Source organism: Oncorhynchus kisutch, linkage group LG14, assembly GCF_002021735.2.
Source record: "Oncorhynchus kisutch isolate 150728-3 linkage group LG14, Okis_V2, whole genome shotgun sequence".
Lineage (NCBI taxonomy): Eukaryota > Metazoa > Chordata > Actinopteri > Salmoniformes > Salmonidae > Oncorhynchus > Oncorhynchus kisutch.
Genome location: NC_034187.2, coordinates 41,169,419 through 41,187,631, shown reverse-complemented (window position 1 = coordinate 41,187,631; position 18,213 = coordinate 41,169,419). Strand labels below are relative to the sequence as shown.

Here is an 18,213-nt window from a genome sequence, read left to right as displayed (position 1 = left end):
TCTGTGTCACGTGTTTATGCCCATTTATGTACATCCTGTTTACGTTACTCTTCCAATGAGCTTATCATATAAACTACACCGCGAAAAGTACGGTTTACTGCACTTTTAATCATGTCAGCAAAGGTAACAGCCATTTACAGTCTTTCTTTAGTTTTTCATTCTTACTCTTCCCAATTCACTTAAACTATATTTCTTCACCAGAGTACCCCCTAGTGGCTGAAATACATATGTACTAAGCCCCTTACAACACCCCCAAACATTTCACTGGCTTCAAAACAAACAGAAGATGTAAGTACTGGTCATGAGAACAACGGAGAAAACTGGCCTAACAGCCACATAACTATCTAGACATGTCCAGTCTGCCTTTATGTGCAAAGACGAAACCCCCACTAAACATTATCACACTGTGATTAGTAAAGGTAAACGAGAAAATATATACACATCAGAACATCTCTAGTTGGTATCCTGATAAGAGCTTGGCAGCCCTAAAGTGTTATAGGTTAGAATGTCTCTGGGCCTCCTCTGCCGGGCCGAATGGCGGGGCAAGGTCATGGGTGACCCCAATGAATCAGTGTCCACTTCATCATGAGATGACTGAGTCTCTGAGCCCTTAGCTGTTTCCATATTTACCCCGGTCCTCTCCAGGCTCTCTCTGAGGACTGGCTGGCACTCCTTCACAGTGAAGTTTCTATCAGTCTGACCCCGTTCCTCACTATTATCTGATACTAGTTGTGTGCTACTCTGTCTGCTCTCTTCACCCCTACGTGGCCTATTGATGAATACTGGATAAGAATCCTCATCTGAGCTCTCAGACTCAGCGCTCTCCCCATTTTGCTGATTTTTCTGGGGTGGTTCCCTTCTCCACAGACCTCTACTGGGTGTTTCAACAGGTTCCTCAAATGGTAGGGAATTACATGACATGAGCATAATGCGATGCAGAACCCGGGCCCTGCCTGTACCCCTCTTGGGTTTGACCTCATAGACAGGGCTGTCATCACATTTCCTGGTTACCACCACATGTATTTGGTCCTCCCAGTGTGATCTTAGCTTTCCCGGCCCCCCACGTTCTGACATTTTCCTCACCGGTACACGATCCCCTGAGACCAGAACCCAACTCATTTTCTTCCGATCGTAGTAGGCTTTTCCCTTTGCTGTTGATTTCTCCATGTTTCTACTGGCGATGTCAAAGGCTTCAGCCATCTGTTGCTGCCACTTCTTAGCGTAATCCTGGTATGATTTCTCCTGTTCCTTTATCTGTAACCCAAAGACAAGGTCAACAGGTAGCAGTGGAGCCCTTCCAAATAGCAGGAAATACGGTGAGAACACAGTAGCATCACTGGTGGTACAATTATATGCAATGAATGAATGACCTTGATCAGATAATTTCCCCAGTTGGCCATTTTCTCTTCATCTAGTGTGTGCAACATTGACAACAGTGTACGGTTAAATCTCAGATTCCCCTGTGGATGATATGGAGAGGTACTGGAATTGGCTATTCCCGTACAGTTCTGCAAGGCTCTGAATAACTGATTTTCAAACTCTCTCATCATGATGGATTTCTGAAACAAAGCAAAACTTTGGGAAAAAATCATCGAAAAGCTTTTTTGCTGCAGTTTTCCCTGACTTATTTCTGGTGGGGTAGGTTTGTGCAAATTTTGTAAAGTTATCTAAAATAACTCAAATGTACTCGTAGCCCCCTCTGCTTTTCTCCAAATGCACATAGTCAATTGAAATCATCTGGAAAGGAGCTGTAGCTCGTACATGTTGCATTGAGGCCTTAGTTAATACACTGGGTTTCTTTTGTTTGATACACTTACACACTTTGGTGATAAAGTGTTCAATGTCATGTTGCATGTGCGGCCAATAAAAGCATCCTCGTCAAATCAAATCAAATGTATTTGTCACATACACATGTTTAGCAGATGTTAATGCAAGTGTAGCGAAATGCTTGTGCTTCTAGTTCCGACCACGCAGTAATATCTAACAAGTAATTTAACCTAACAATTTCACAACAACTACCTTATACACACAAGTGTAAAGGAATGAATACGAATATGTACAAAAAAATATATAAATGAGTGATGGCCGAACGGCTTAGGCAAGATGCAGTAGATGGTATAGATTACAGTATATACATATGAGATGAGTAATGTAGGGTATGAAAACATTATATGAAGTGGCATTGTTTAAAGTGGCAAGTGATACATTACATCAAGATGGCAAGATGCAGTAGATGGTATAGAGTACAGTATATACATATGAGATGAGTAATGTAGGGTATGAGAACATTATATAAAGTGGCATTGTTTTAAATGGCTAGTACTAAGTTCAACACTTTCTGTTCCTAGATGGCCATTTCAGTGTGTAAGTACTTGGAAATCAGTGTTCTATACTGACTTGGTACCACACCTTGTGTCCTTTTTGCTGTTTTCTTTACGCCTTTTTCTCCCCAATTTCGTGGTATCCAATTGTTTCATCGCTACAACTCCCGTATGGGTTCGGGAGAGACGAAGGTTGAAAGTCATGCGTCTTCCGATACACAACCCAACCAACGCGCATCCAACCCGGAAGCCAGCCGCACCAATTTGTCGGAGGAAACACTGTGCACCTGGCAACCTTGGTTAGCGCGCACTGCGCCCGGCCCGCCACAGGAGTCGCTGGTGCGCGATGAGACAAGGACATCCCTACCGGCCAAGCCCTCCCTAACCCGGACGACACTAGGCCAATTGTGCGTCACCCCACGGACCTCTCGGTCGCGGCCGGTTACGACAGAGCCTGGGCGCAAACCCAGAGTCTCTGATGGCGCAGCTGGCGCTGCAGTACAGCGCCCTTAACCACTGCGCCACCCGGGAGGCCTCTTTTTGCTGTTTTCCTTTGTAATAATCCATCTGGTGAGGCATGGAGCCTGTTCCACTCTTGCAGTAACTGTTTGACTTTGTATGACTCTTGTTGACATTCCGTTGGTTTAGGCTTAGTCCTTTGACTCTTCAATTCCAAGATTCTCGAGACAGCCGCATCCTTTAACTGAGCCTGCATGATATCGTGTGGAGACAGTCGATCTGTAACTGTTCGCCCCCACCATGACAGCTCATCTTGCACTGATGGCCTTAGTGTGACCGTGGATATCCACGTTACACAGTCATTCTGTTGTATCTGAACATCATTGAGTGTTGCTTTTACTATTCCAAGTGAGTGTTTCTCTGTGCATTCTTCCATGTAATGTTCAGCATGCAAAGGAGAGTGTGACAGAAAGTCTGCGTCAGTGTTTACCTTTCCAGGACGATACTTCAGTGTGAGATTAAAGTCAGACAGCTCTGCCACCCAGCGATGACCGGTGGCATTCAGTCTTGCTGTAGTTAGTACATATGTCAAGGGGTTATTATCACTGTACACTGTCACAGAGGGAGCATAAAATAGGTCATCTCGGAATCGCTCAGTCACTGCCCATTTGAGGGCCAAGAATTCCGTTTCCCTGAGTGAAGGTGATAGTTTCTCTCTGATTGAGTCAGGATGCGGGAGCCATATCCAATGACTCTCAGTTTGCCACTTTGTCGTTGGTATAACACCCCTCCCAATCCCTCTTTGCAGGCATGAACATGCAGGATAAAAGGGTTCTTGAAATCTGGGTAAGCATGCACAGGTGGATTAGTCAACACACTCACCAAGTGTTCTAATGCTCTCTGGTGAGCATCCTCCCATATAACTTTCTGGTGGGGCAGAGCCTGTCCCGACTGCATAGCTACCTTGGTCCTTTGCTTCCCGGATGCCGGGGTCTCCGACTTCACTGCTAGTAAGTCATAGAGACATTTAGCATGTTGTGAAAAGTTCTGTACATAACCCCTATAGTACCCTAGAAACCCCAGTAGTTTCCTCAACTCTCTCCTGTTTGTTGGTGGCCTGTTTACCAGTTCTTGCACTGCTACAATTTCTTTAACATCCATTCTGTAACCCTCAGCAGAAATGATTTTTCCTAAATAACGGACCTCATTCTTGAATAGGTCACACTTATCAGCCCTGAATTCAACGGCTCAGACACAAGAAGTATGTGGCAGGGTCTACAGTCAATCACGGATTACAAAAATAAAACCAGCCCCGTCACGGACCAGGATGTCTTGCACTCAGGCAGACTAAATAACTTTTTTGCCCGCTTTGAGGACAATACAGTGCCACTGACACAGCCCGCAACCAAAACATGCGGACTCTCCTTCACTGCAGCCGACGTGAGTAAAACATTTAAACGTGTTAACCCTCGCAAGGCTGCAGGCCCAGACGGCATCCCCAGCCGCGCCCTCAGAACATGTGCAGACCATCTGGCTGGTGTGTTTACGGACATATTCAATCAATCCTTATCCCAGTCTGCTGTTCCCACATGCTTCAAGAGGGCCACCATTGTCCCTGTTCCCAAGAAAGCTAAGGCAACTGAGCTAAACGACTACCGCCCCGTAGCACTCACTTCTGTCATCATGAAGTGCTTTGAGAGACTAGTCAAGGACCATATCACCTCCACCCTACCTGACACCCTAGACCCACTCCAATTTGCTTACCGCCCAAATAGGTCCACAGACGATGTCATCTCAACCACACTGCACACTGCCCTAACCCATCTGGATAAGAGGAATACCTATGTGAGAATGCTGTTCATCGACTACAGCTCAGCATATAACACCATAGTACCCTCCAATCTTTTCATCAAGCTCGAGACCCTGGGTCTCGACCCCGCCCTGTGCAACTGGGTACTGGACTTCCTGACGACCCGCCCCCAGGTGGTGAGGGTAGGTAACAACATCTCCACCCCGCTGATCCTCAAAACTGGGGCCCCACAAGGGTGCGTTCTGAGCCCTCTCCTGCTCTCTACTCCCTGTTCACCCATGACTGCGTGGCCATGCACGCCTCCAACTCAATCATCAAGTTTGCGGACGACACTACAGTGGTAGGCTTGATTACCAACAACGACGAGACGGCCTACAGGGAGGAGGTGAGGGTCCTCGGAGTGTGGTGTCAGGAAAGTAACCTCACACTCAACGTCAACAAAACAAAGGAGATGATTGTGGACTTCAGGAACAGCAGAGGGAGCACTCCCCTATCCACATCGAAGGGACAGTAGTGGAGAGGGTAGTAAGTTTTAAGTTCCTCGGCGTACACATCACAGACAAACTGAATTGGTCCACCCACACAGACAGCATGGTGAAGAAGGCGCAGCAGCGCCTCAGGAGGCTGAAGAAATTCGGCTTGTCACCAAAATCACTCACAAACTTCTACAGATGCACAATCGAGAGCATCCTGTCGGGCTGTATCAGGGTAGTGAGGTCTGCACAACGCATCACCGGGGGCAAACTACCTGCCCTCCAGGACACCTATACCACCCGATGTCACAGGAAGGCCATAAAGATCATCAAGGACAACAACCACCCGAGCCACTGTCTGTTCACCCCACTATCATCCAGAAGGCGAGGTCAGTACAGGTGCATCAAAGCAGGGACAGAGAGACTGAAAAACAGCTTCTATCTCAAGGCCATCAGACTGTTAAACAGCCACCACTAACATTGAGTGGCTGCTGCCAACACACTGACTCAACTCCAGCCACTTTAATAATGGGAATTGATGGGAATTGATGTAAAATATATCACTAGTCACTTTAAACAATGCTACTTAATATAATGTTTACATACCCTACATTATTCATCTCATATGTATATGTATATACTGTACTCTATATCATCTACTGCATCTTTATGTAATACATGTATCACTAGCCACTTTAAACTATGCCACTTTGTTTACATACCCTACATTACTCATCTCATATGTATATACTGTACTCGATACCATCTACTGCATCTTGCCTATGCCGTTCTGTACCATCACTCATTCATATCTTTATGTACATATTCTTTATCCCTTTTTGGAATTGTTAGGTTAGATTACTCGTTTGTTATTACTGCATTGTCGGAACTAGAAGCACAAGCATTTCGCTACACTCGCATTTACATCTGCTAACCATGTGTATGTGACAAATACATTTGATTTGATTTGAGTTTAATGCCCCATTTATTTTGCTGCCTTAGTACCTGACGGACATCTTCCCCATGTTGTTTAAATGACTGACTAAAAATAAGAACGTCATCCAAATATGCTATACAGATTCTACCTCTTATCCCCTCTAAACTTTCCTCCATGCTTCGTTGGAAGGCAGAGGGACTGTTTGATAAGCCAAAGGGAATTATTTTCCTTTCATATAAGGCCCAAGGGGTGCTGAAGGCAGTGTATTTTCTGGACTCCTCTCCCACGAAGCCTTGGTGGTATGCCTTTCCTTGATCTAAACTCATGGTTTACAGTTTTTCTCCCAAACCATCAACTATTTCCTGTATACAGGGTATGGGATGCCTGTCCGGAACAGTCGTCTTGTCCAATCCTCTGTAATCAACACAAAGTCTTAAAATCCCATATTTTCTCTGTACGCAGACCAAAGGTGATACGTATGAGGAAGTTGACTTCCTGATGAAGTTTTGGTTCAGCAGCCCCTGAAGGTGGCTTTTCACCTCAGCATACAAGGGGCGTGGCACATCTCCATTCTGAGATTTTCAATACACCCTATGTCATTGTCATCTTTGGCGAAAACAGCTGATTCCTCTCTGAGCATCTGTTTGACTAATTCTTGTTGGTCTTGGCTCAAGTGCTGAACCTCTACAGGTGGGTCCCACCACTCTATTTGACCGTTGTCAGGGCCAGGTTCCGGTGGGGATCTGTCCTGAACCTGTGCTACAGTAACCTTTTCTCCACTGGGCACAGGAACCAGGTGACACGCTACTAATCTCTGTAAAGTCCCTATCACTGTTTGTCTTGGTATGGTGATGTCATGTTGGTAGTATTCTCTACTGTAATGTCAACTTTTCAAAGATGGCCGTTTTGATGTTTTCACGACCTGACTTTGTAGGTCCAGGCCCCAGATCACTCTCACGTTCGGTTCAAATAAATAAAGTTTTCTCCATTCCTCAGTAATGATGGATACCTGAGCCCCTGTGTCTTTACACCCTCCATATAACACCACACTCGACACTTTTTCACGAATGAGCTATGCTATATGACAATGTCCTGGGGTAGTTGGCCCCCACTCTCTCTGTGTCATGGGACAAGGGGAGTTGTGGTCAGTCTTGCGGGCAATCTTACATGTAGGTTGGTGGTGTTTCCAATGATCCTGTTGGCACACTTTGGAACAATAGGCAGCTTTATGACACAATGAACACAACTTCAACTCTGACATTCTCTCTACCTTTGCACTGCAGCCACTGCAACACTGGATGGAACTAGATGTATCTGAGGTCACTCCCGGTTCCATGGTTATGACCCCCAGGCGTTTCCCGATGGATGTGCGTTGCCCCTGATCCTACATCCTACTGCCCAGTGGCTATCACTGCCACATTTGTAGCAATGATGGCAGTCTGTTGACCAGTCTCATAACAACTTTTGCATTTTCTTTTCTCCCTGTTGTTTGGACTTGGTTTTCTGTTGGAGTGATTCCTAACTGAACGGTCACCCTGGCCCTGCACTGACTGTACTAATGAGGCAACCTGACAGGTCAGTTCTTTGGTTGCTTCATGGCTCGCATCAATTTCACTCAGGAGAGGATTATACTTATTTTGTTTTCGGACTGTGGTCTGTGAGGGCTCTGCCCTGTGCACATCCCTCTCTGCTATCCCCGTTAATCTCACTCTGTACTGCGTTCACTCGTGTGGGTGTGAATTTACGGGAAATCCTGGCCTTTTGCATGCGTTCGCTTTCATTGCCCCGGGCAATTAGCATTTTCTCAAGTAACAGTTCATCACTGGTGTTAATATTCTGGAGATGTACTCTCATCTCTGCCCTGACGTTATCATGTGTTAATCCTGTAACAATTGCCTGCAGGCATTGACTCTTGACTAACTGTGCCATATTTCAGTCTTGATTGGGCACGAGCTGTGCCAACTCTGAGCCTCCGACCCATGAAGACAACCGTTCATTGACAGGCGATGCAGTTTTAACTAACGTACTTTAGCTACAAACTAGCTAAAAAAAAGTATCTTCTTTCAACATCGCTAACTAGCTAACGTTACTGTACAGCAGTAACTAGTTAACATTTTATAGATTCCAAAAATAACGTTAGATTATGAACAATTAACTTTGGCTAGCTATCTTGAGTACAGTTAAATATCAATGGCAGGCAGATCTAACGTTAGCTAGCTAACGCCGTTGGAGGTTTGGTAACGTCAGTGTTATATTATGAAGTTACTTTTTTTGCAGCCGTTACACCACTCACTCTCAACACCTACGTTAGATAGCTAACGTTAGCTAACATTAAGTTAACGTTACCTGGATATTGGTCGTTGAAGTCCATCTCTTCTGTCCGTGAGCAGCAGTCTGGTGCAATCAGAGATGGTAGATTTACAGTTTTTGAGAAATTGGGCTGCTATTGTTAACAAGCTAGCTAATTTTACATCGGAAGAACAGAAGTTGAGTGAACCTCTTTCCTCAGTACATGAGACTTGGGCGGAGTCCAAACGACCTTTAGGTAAATGTGATCAACAGTGACAAAATCTATGACTCAAAGCATACGTACCGGTGAATCGTTGTGACATATGAAATACGAGTGAGAGTGTAATCCATGTGTAATAACTACGTACAAAATTAACGAACGTGTTAAATTATGATGTGTCGTGGAGACCTGGTCCTGATTGGTAAAGAAGCTTATTTGAAGTGTCAAAGAGTGTTATTTGACACTTCAAATAGTGTTATTTGACGTGTATCTTTTTGACACCAAAGACTCAAACGGCGTTCCATATTGCTGTCCACTTGCCTCGTTGGCGCCGACTGGATGGGACTTGTTGGCAGACTTTTCACAGTATCCTCAGAGTCCGATATTCCTTTGATTTCGTCTTTCAGTTGAAGCAGCCAAGACATTCCCTCATCCTCTGATTCCATTAAATACTCCTTCTCACAGTAATCTTCTATCAATCTTTCCTTTTACTTCAGTCATCTACACCTCCTATTCCACAACTACACACAAGTGCTGTAAATTGTCCTCAGTTAAAGTCCATAAACTCTTCGATTTCATCCAACAACGTTTCCCACTCTCGACTCATATTGTCCTATTCACGTACCAACAACGACAATGCAGGCAATGGCAAGATAACTACACTCCGTTAGGTGGTTAGCCTGCTAACGTTAGCTAGCTAGCTACTCTCCCAATGTCTCTCACTCGTTGTCCGTTCCAGGAATATGGGCCGGTGCTCACATGAAAATACATCTCAGCGGTGCCTCCAAATTTGTTACCCTTCCAATTAGTTTATCATATAAGCTACAACGCGAAAAGTACGGATTACTTAACTTTTAATCCTGTCAGCACAGGTAACAGCCGTTTACAGTATTTTTTGTCTTTCATTCTTACTCTTCCCAATTCACTTTATTTCCAATGGGCTTCACCAGAGTAACCCTATTGGCTGGAACTGTAGAGACTGCCACTTACATTTAATTGCTACCTGATTCAAAAGTTGTGGACAGAAATGTGGGCATACTATAATACAAGTTCAAATAAAATAATGACAAGCACATCTTGTTCTTTTTTAATTCAGGATGTATTAAGTCAGGGTAGCTTGGTGATCATGGCTACGTGTAACAACATCGAGATCCCCTCAGGGACCAGAACTGAATTGATGTTTTACTAACCCAATATACCCTCAACTATACAGACACACAGCAATGTAGTGCTGCTGACCTGGGTTCAGGACCCACTATGGGAGTCATCCTACATTCAAAGGGGCGGCACGTAGCCTCAAGGTTTGAGCCTGTTATTGGGTCAGTTACCGAAAGTTTGCTGGCTCAAATACCAGAGCCGACAAAGTAGGAAAACACATTAGGATGTCGCTGTGCTCTTGAGCAAGGCACTTGTGGGTGTCTCAGGGGGAGTTGGGATATGCAAAAATACCACAATTCCATTGCACAACTGTGTGTAAGTTAAAATGCTCCATCATTCTTGCCAATGCAGGATCATAGTGTTGTAATACTGTTGTAATACTGTAGCTACTATTTGACTGGAGTTGGGTCTTGATAGGAGAGACTGATTAAGGAGTAGTAAAGCCCCTGCCAATCAGGACCTCTCAACCCTCCTGCTCTAAGTCCTCTGTGAACTTCCTGACCTTGAACAAGACCTCCATGTTAACTGTGGGTTGCGTGGTGGTTAACTGTGGGTTGCGTGGTGGCTAGTGAGCGCAGCATGTCAAACTGGAGGGCAGAGGGACACTGTCTCGACTTCCGCCGAAGTCGGCTCCTCTCCTTGTTAGGGCGGAGTTTGGCGGTCGACGTCACTGGCTTTCTAGCCATCGCCACTTCATTTTTCATGTATCCATTTGTTTTGTCGTGTTCCCTGCACACCTGTTTTTCATTCCCCAATCAATTCATATGTTTTTATTCCTCTGTTCCCCATCATGTCTTTGTGTAGGATAGTTTCGTGTTACGTGTATTTGGATATTGTGGATTTTTTACGGGCATTTATTTTTGTCTATGTTCCGTGTTTTTAGGCACATTTGTTGTTAGTTTGTGCTGTTTTCTAAACCAGAATAAATTGCGCCTGTTCACTACACTCTGCTCTCCTGCACCTGACTTTGCCTCCGATACACACTCATAACAGTATCCGATACCTACCATCGAGTCAGCAGGAGCAGGTACCCCGGTCAGAGGAGTCCAGGAACACGTCCAGGAACACGCGGCTATGCTACATCATCTGGGTGCAATGATAGATCGCTTTGTCCAGACCATGGACCTGTCTCTCTAGCGCCTTGACCAGCTCAACCAGGGTCCTCTACCGGTCCTGTCCGGATCCAGCTCCAGTTGAATTCGTCTCACCCTTCCCAGGGAGTATGATGGGACGGCCGCACAGTGCCAGGGGTTCCTTTTGCAACTGGAAGTTTACCTGGCCACTATTCACCCAGCTCCCTCAGGAAGGGAGAGAATCTCCGCCCTCGTCTCCTGCCTCTCAGGGAGAGCTCTGGAGTGGGCAAACACCGTGTGGGGAGAGGAAGACGTGGCATTGGTCCACTTCGAGGAGTTTACCCGCCGTTTCCGGGCTGTCTTTGACCATCCGCCCGAAAGTAGAGCAGCGGGTGAATGACTTTTCCATCTGAGGCAGGGGATGAGGGGCGCACAGGATTTCGCGCTGGAGTTCCGGACCTTGGCCGCCAGAGACGAATGGAACGACAGGGCCCTCATCGACCACTATCGATGCAGCTCTCGTGAGGACGTCCGACGGGAGTTGGCTTGCAGGGATGCCACCACCACCTTTGACCAACTGGCGGATATGTCCATCCGGTTGGATAACCTGCTGGTCATCTGTGGACATCCTGAGGGGGCTCTATCGGTTCCATCTCCCAGCGCTCCCGCTCCGGTGCCCATGGAGTTGGGAGGGGCTGCGTGTAGGGAGGCTGGGGGAGAGAGGCATTCACGTGCACCATCTGTGGCCGCAGAGGACACACTGACGGTCGGTGCCGGGTTGGTCCCTCTGGGAGTCGAGGCAGCAGGCAGGGCACTCTGGCGACACCTCAGGTGAGTATGCACCACACTCATCCAGAGTCCTCTGTTGTTCACCTGTTTGTACTTGTTTGTTTCCCTGAGTTCTCCCCGCATTCCCAGCATAAGGCGCTCGTCGATTCAGGCGCAGCTGGGAATTTTATTGACAGAGAGTTAGCACATAGTTTAGGAATCCCCATTATTCCCATGGATAGACCTTTTCCGGTTCACGCTCTGGAAAGTCGACCATTAGGGTCCGGGCTAATCAGAGAGGCCACCATCTCCCTGGCCATGGAGACGCAGTGGGTTCATGATGAGAAAATCAGTCTCTTTCTCATTGACTCTCCTGCGTTTCCCGTGGTACTAGGCCTTCCCTGGTTGGCTCGTCATAACCCCACCATTTCCTGGCAATAGATGGCTCTCACGGGGTGGTAGCGAGAGTGCTCGGGGAGGTGTGTAGGGGTTTCCGTTTGTGCTACCACGGTGGAAAGTCCAGACCAGGTGTCCACCGTGCGCATTCCCCCAGAATATGCCGATTTGGCTTTAGCCTTCTGTAAGAAGAAGGTGAATCAATTACCACTCCATCGACGGGGAGATTGTGCGATAAGTCTCCTGGTAGACACTGCACTTCCCAGGAGTCACATGTATCCCCTGTCGCAAGCGGAGACGGTGGGTATGGAGACATATGTCTCCGAATCCCTGCGTCGGGTACATTCGGCCCTCCACTTCACCCGCCTCCTCGAGTTTCTTTATTGTGAAGAAGAAGGATGGAGGTCTGCACCCGTGCATTGATTATATAGGTCTCAATCAAATCACAGTGAGGTACAGTTACCCGCTACCTCTTATCGCCACGGCGATTGAGTTAATGCACGGGGCGCGCTTCTTCACTAAACGGGATCTCAGGAGTGCGTACAATCTGGTTCGTATCCGAGAGGGAGATGAGCGGAAGACGGCGTTGAGTACCACCTCAGAGCATTATGAGTACTTCAACATGCCATACGGGTTGATGAATGCTCCATCAGTCTTCCAATCCTTTGTAGACGAGATTTTCAGGGACCTGCACGGGCAGGGTGTGGTGGTGTGTATTGATAACATTCTGATATACTCCGCTACATGCGCCGAGCATGTGTCCTTGCTGCGCAAGGTACTTGGACGACTGTTGGAACATGACCTGTACGTCAAGGCTGAGAAATGCCTGTTCTTTCAACAGTCCGTCTCCTTCCTAGGGTATCGCATTTCCACATCAGGGGTGGAGAAGGAGAGTCACCGCATAGCAGCTGTCCGTAATTGGCTGACTCCCACCACTGTAAAGGAGGTGCAGCGATTTTTAGGGTTTGCCAATTACTACCGGAGAGATATCCGGGGTTTTGGCCAGGTGGCTGCTCCCATTACCTCACTCCTGAAGAGGGGTCCTGTACGTCTGCAGTGGTCTGTTGAGGCAGACAGGGCTTTTGGGCAGCTGAGAGCTCTGTTTACCTCGGCTCCCGTGCTGGCCCATCCGGATCCTTCTTTGGTATTCATAGTGGAGAGGCTGGGAGCGTAAGAGGCTGGGATCGGTGCCGTGCTCTCTCAGCGCTCGGGCACGCCACCGAAGCTCCGCCCCTGTGCTTTCTTCTCCAAGAAGCTCAGCCCGGCGGAGCGGAATAACAATGAGAGTGACCGGGAGCTGTTGTCTGTGGTTAAGGCTTTGAAGGCGTGGAGGCATTGGCTTGAGGGGGCTAAACACCCTTTCCTCATCTTGACTGACTACCGCAACCTGGAGTACATCCGGGCAGCTAGGAGATTGAATCCTCGTCAGGCAAGGTGGGCCATGTTCTTTACCCGTTTTGTGTTTACCCTGTCCTACAGACCAGGCTCTCAGAACGTTAAGGCAGACGCATTGTCCCGGCTGTATGACATAGAGGAGCGGCCCATGGATCCCACTCCCATACTCCCCGCCTCTTGCTTGGTTGCGCCGGTAGTGTGGGAGCTGGAAGCGGACATTGAGCGGGCGTCACGTGCAGAGCCCGCTCCCATCTAGTGTCCAGCTGGGCGTCTGTACGTTCTGTCTGCTGTCCGCAACCGGCTGATCTATTGGGCCCACACGTCACCCTGCTTTGTTCATCCTGGGATCGGCCGGACGGTGCGCTGTCTTAGTGGGAAGTACTGGTGCCCCACTTTGGCTAAGGATGTGAGGGTTTATGTTTCCTCCTGTTCGGTGTGCACCCAGTGTAAGGCTCCTAGGCACCTACCCAGAGGTAAGTTACAACCCTTACCCGTTCCACAATGGCCGTGGTCGCACCTGTCAGTGGATTTCACAACCGACCTTCACAGGGTAACACCACGATCCTGGTCGTTGTGGTTCTTTTTTCTAAGTCCTGTCGTCTCCTCCCTTTGCCCAGAACTCGCTCCGCCTCTCCTCCACTAACCTCTCTCCCTTCCAGTGTGTATTGGGCTATCAGCCGGTTCTGGCTCCTTGGCATCAGAGTCAGACCGAGGCTCCTGAGGTGGATGACTGGTTCCGAAGCGCGGAAGAAACATAGGACGCCGCCCATGTCCACCTTCAGTAGGCCGTGCTGCACCAAAAAGTTGGCGCAGACCGTCACCGCAGTGAGGCCCCGGTGTTCACACTGGGGGCCGGGTCTGGCTCTCGACTCAAAACCTGCTCCTCCGCCTGCCCTGTCGGATGCTGGGTCTGCGGTTTGTGGGGCCATTTAAAGTCCTGAGGAGAGTGAACGAGTTATGTTATAGGTTACAGCTTCCCCCCGATTACCGCATTAACCCCTCGTTCCATGTGTCTCTCCTCAGGCCGGTGGTGGCTGGCCTGCTCCAGGAGTCTGAGGTGCAGGAAGTTCCTCCACCCTCTCTGGACATCGAGGGAGCCCCAGCGTACTCTGTTCTTTCCATACTGGATTGGAGACGTCGGGCGAGGGGCCTTCAGTACCTTGTGGACTGGGAGGGGTATGGTCCGGAGAAGAGATGCTGGGTTCCGGTGGAGGACGTGTTGGATCCTTCTATGCTGCAAGAGTTCCAACGTCTCCATCCGAATCGCCCTGTGCCTCGCCCTCCGGGTTGTCACCGAGGTCGGTGTCGACGCGCAGCTGGGCGGGGTACTGTCACGACTTCCGCTGATGTTGGTCCCTCTCCTTGTTCGGGCGGTGTTCGGAGGTCGACGTCACCGACCTTCTAGCCATCGCTGATCCATTTTTTATTTTCCATTGGTTTTGTCTTGTCTTACACCTGGTTTCAATCCCATACCCCTGGTTTCAATCCCACACATGTTGTGTATTTAACCCTCTGTTTTCCCCTCATGTCTTTGTCGGTGATTGTTTGTTGTATGTTAGTGCAAGTCATGTGTCTGGTGTGCAACGGGTTTTGTACCCTTTATTATTATTTGTGTATATTTTGGTTCTGAGTTTTTTTAGCATTTATTAAACCTCTGTTTATACCAAGTTCACTCTCCTGCGCCTAACTTCCCTGCACCAACACGCACCCATTACATCAGGGCTGATAAGTGTGACCTATTCAAGAATGAGGTCTGTTATTTAGGAAAAATATTTTCTGCTGAGGGTTACAGAATGGATGTTAATGAAATTGTAGAAGTGCAAGAACTGGTAAACAGGCTACCAACAAATGAGAGAGAGTCGAGGAAACTACTGGGGTTTCTAGGGTACTATAGGGGTTTTGTACAGAACTTTTCACAACATGCTAAATGTCTCTATGACTTACTAGCAGTGAAGTTGGAGACCCCAGCTTCTGGGAAGCGAAGGACCAAGGTAGCTGTGCAGTCGGGACAGGCTCTCCCCCACCAGAAAGTTATATGGGAGGATGCTCACCAGAGAGCATTAGAACACTTGGTGAGTGTGTTGACTAATCCACCTGTGCATGCTTACCCAGATTTCAAGGACCCTTTTATCCTGCATGTTCATGCCTCCGAAGAGGGATTGTGAGGGGTGTTATACCAATGACAAATTGGCAAACTGAGAGTCATTGGATATGGCTCCCGCACCCTGACTCAAGCAGAGAGAAACAATCACCTTCACTCAGGGAAACTGGAATTCTTGGCCCCCAAATGGGCAGTGACTGAGCGATTCCGAGATGTCCTATTTTATGCTCCCTCTGTGACAGTGTACAGTGATAATAACCGCTTGACATATGTACTAACTACAGCAAGACTGAATGCCACTGGTCATCGCTGGGTGGCAGAGCTGTCTGACTTTAATCTCACACTGAAAAGGACACAAGGTGTGGTACCAAGCCAGTATAGAACACTGATTTCCAAGTACTTACACACTGAAATGGCCCATCTAGGAACAGAAAGAGTGTTGAACTTAGCACTAGCCATTAAAAACAATGCCACTTTATAGAATGTTCTCATACCCTACATTACTCATCTCATATGTATATACTGTACTCTATACCATCTACTGCATCTTGATGTAATGTATCACTTGCCACTTAAACAATGCCACTTCATATAATGTTTTCATACCCAACATTACTCATCTCAGTATATGTATATACTGTAATCTATACCATCTACTGCATCTTGCCTAAGCTGTTTGTCCATCACTCATTTATGTATTTTTATGTACATATTCGTATTCCTTCCTTTACACTTGTGTGTATAAGGTAGTTGTTGTGAAATTGTTAGGTTATATTACTTAGATATTACTGCATGGTCAGAACTAGAAGCACAAGCATTTCGTTACACTTACGTTAACATCTGCTAAACATGTGTATGTGACAAATACATTTGATTTGATTTGACGAGGATGCTTTTATTGGCCGCACATGCAACATGACATTGAACACTTTATCACCAAAGTGTGTAAGTGTATCAAACAAAAGAAACCCAGTGTAATAACTAGGGCCTCAATGCAACATGTACGAGCTACAGCTCCTTTCCAGATGATTTCAATTGACTATGTGCATTTGGAGAAAATCAGAGGGGACTACGAGTACATTTGAGTTATTTTAGATGACTAGAAATCCATCATGATCAGGGAAGAGAGTTTGAAAATCAGTTATTCAGAACCTTGCAGAACTGTACGGGAATAGCCAATTCCAGTACCTCTCCATATCATCCACAGGGGAATCCGATTTTTAACTGTACACTGTTGTCAATATTGCACACACTAGATGAAGAGAAAATGGCCAACTGGGGAAATTATCTGAACAAGGTCATTCATGCATATAATTGTACCACCAGTGATGCTACTCTGTTCTCACCGAATTTCCTGCTATTTGGAAGGGCTCCACTGCTACCTGTTGACCTTGTCTTTGGGTTACAGATAAAGGAACAGGAGAAATCATACCAGGATTATGCTAAGAAGTGGCAGCAACAGATGGCTGAAGCCTTTGACATCGCCAGTAGAAACATGGAGAAATCAACAGCAAAGGGAAAAGCCTACTACGATCGGAAAAGAAAATGAGTTGGGTTCTGGTCTCAGGGGATATCTCAGATATATCCCTTGGTTCTCCCCAGACTTGACTGCCCTTAACCAACACAAAAACATCCTATGGTGTTCTGCATTAGCATCGAATAGCCCCCGTGATATGCAGCTTTTCAGGGAAGCTAGAAACCATTATACACAGGCAGTTAGAAAAGCCAAGGCTATCTTTTTCAAGCAGAAATTTGCTTCCTGCAACACTAACTCAAAAAAGTTATGGGACACTGTAAAGTCCATGGAGAATAAGAACACCTCCTCCTAGCTGCCCACTGCACTGAAGATAGGAAAAACTGTCACCACTGATAAATCCACAATAATTGAGAATTTCAATAAGCATTTTTCTACGGCTGGCCATGCTTTCCACCTGGCTACCCCTACCCCGGACAACAGCAGTGCACCCCCCACAGCAACTCGCCCAAGCCTTCCCCATTTCTCCTTCTCCCAAATCCAGTCAGCTGATGTTCTGAAAGAGCTGCAAAATCTGGAACCCTACAAATCAGCCGGGCTAGACGATCTGGACCCTTTCTTTCTAAAATGATCTGCCGAAATTGTTGCCACCCCTATTACTAGCCTGTTCAACCTCTCTTTCGTGTCGTCTGAGATTCCCCAAGATTGGAAAGCAGCTGCGGTCATCCCCCTCTTCAAAGGGGGGGACACTCTTGACCCAAACTGCTACAGACCTATATCTATCCTACCCTGCCTTCCTAAGGTCTTCGAAAGCCAAGTCAACAAACAGATTACCGACCATTTCGAATCTCACCATACCCTCTCTTCTATGCAATCTGGTTTCAGAGCTGGTCATGGGTGCTGGTCAGCCACGCTCAAGGTCTTAAACGATATCTTAACCGCTATCGATAAGAAACATTACTGTGCAGCCGTATTCATTAATCTGGCCAAGGCTTTCGACTCTGTCAATCACCACATCCTCATCGGCAGACTCGACAGCCTTGGTTTCTCAAATGATTGCCTCGCCTGGTTCACCAACTACTTCTCTGATAGAGTTCAGTGTGTCAAATCGGAGGGTCTGTTGTCTGGAGCTCTGGCAGTCTCTATGGGGGTGCCACAGGGTTCAATTCTTGGACCGACTCTCTTCTCTGTATACATCAATGATGTCGCTCTTGCTGCTGGTGAGTCTCTGATCCACCTCTATGCAGACGACACCATTCTATATACTTCTGGCCCTTCTTTGGACACTGTGTTAACAACCCTCCAGGCAAGCTTCAATGCCATACAACTCTCCTTCCGT

At 47.1% G+C, this 18,213-nt stretch overlaps 1 long non-coding RNA gene across 1 annotated transcript; it reads right to left on the bottom strand.

The window, feature by feature from the left end:
• Positions 1-88: 88 nt before the first annotated feature.
• LOC116353377 (uncharacterized) lies at positions 89-9,422 on the bottom strand. The gene is made up of 2 exons (XR_004202794.1): positions 8,347-9,422; positions 89-1,254 (listed from the first exon to the last, which is right to left on the bottom strand). It is a non-coding gene; the product is annotated as an uncharacterized LOC116353377 (long non-coding RNA).
• Positions 9,423-18,213: the final 8,791 nt, after the last annotated feature.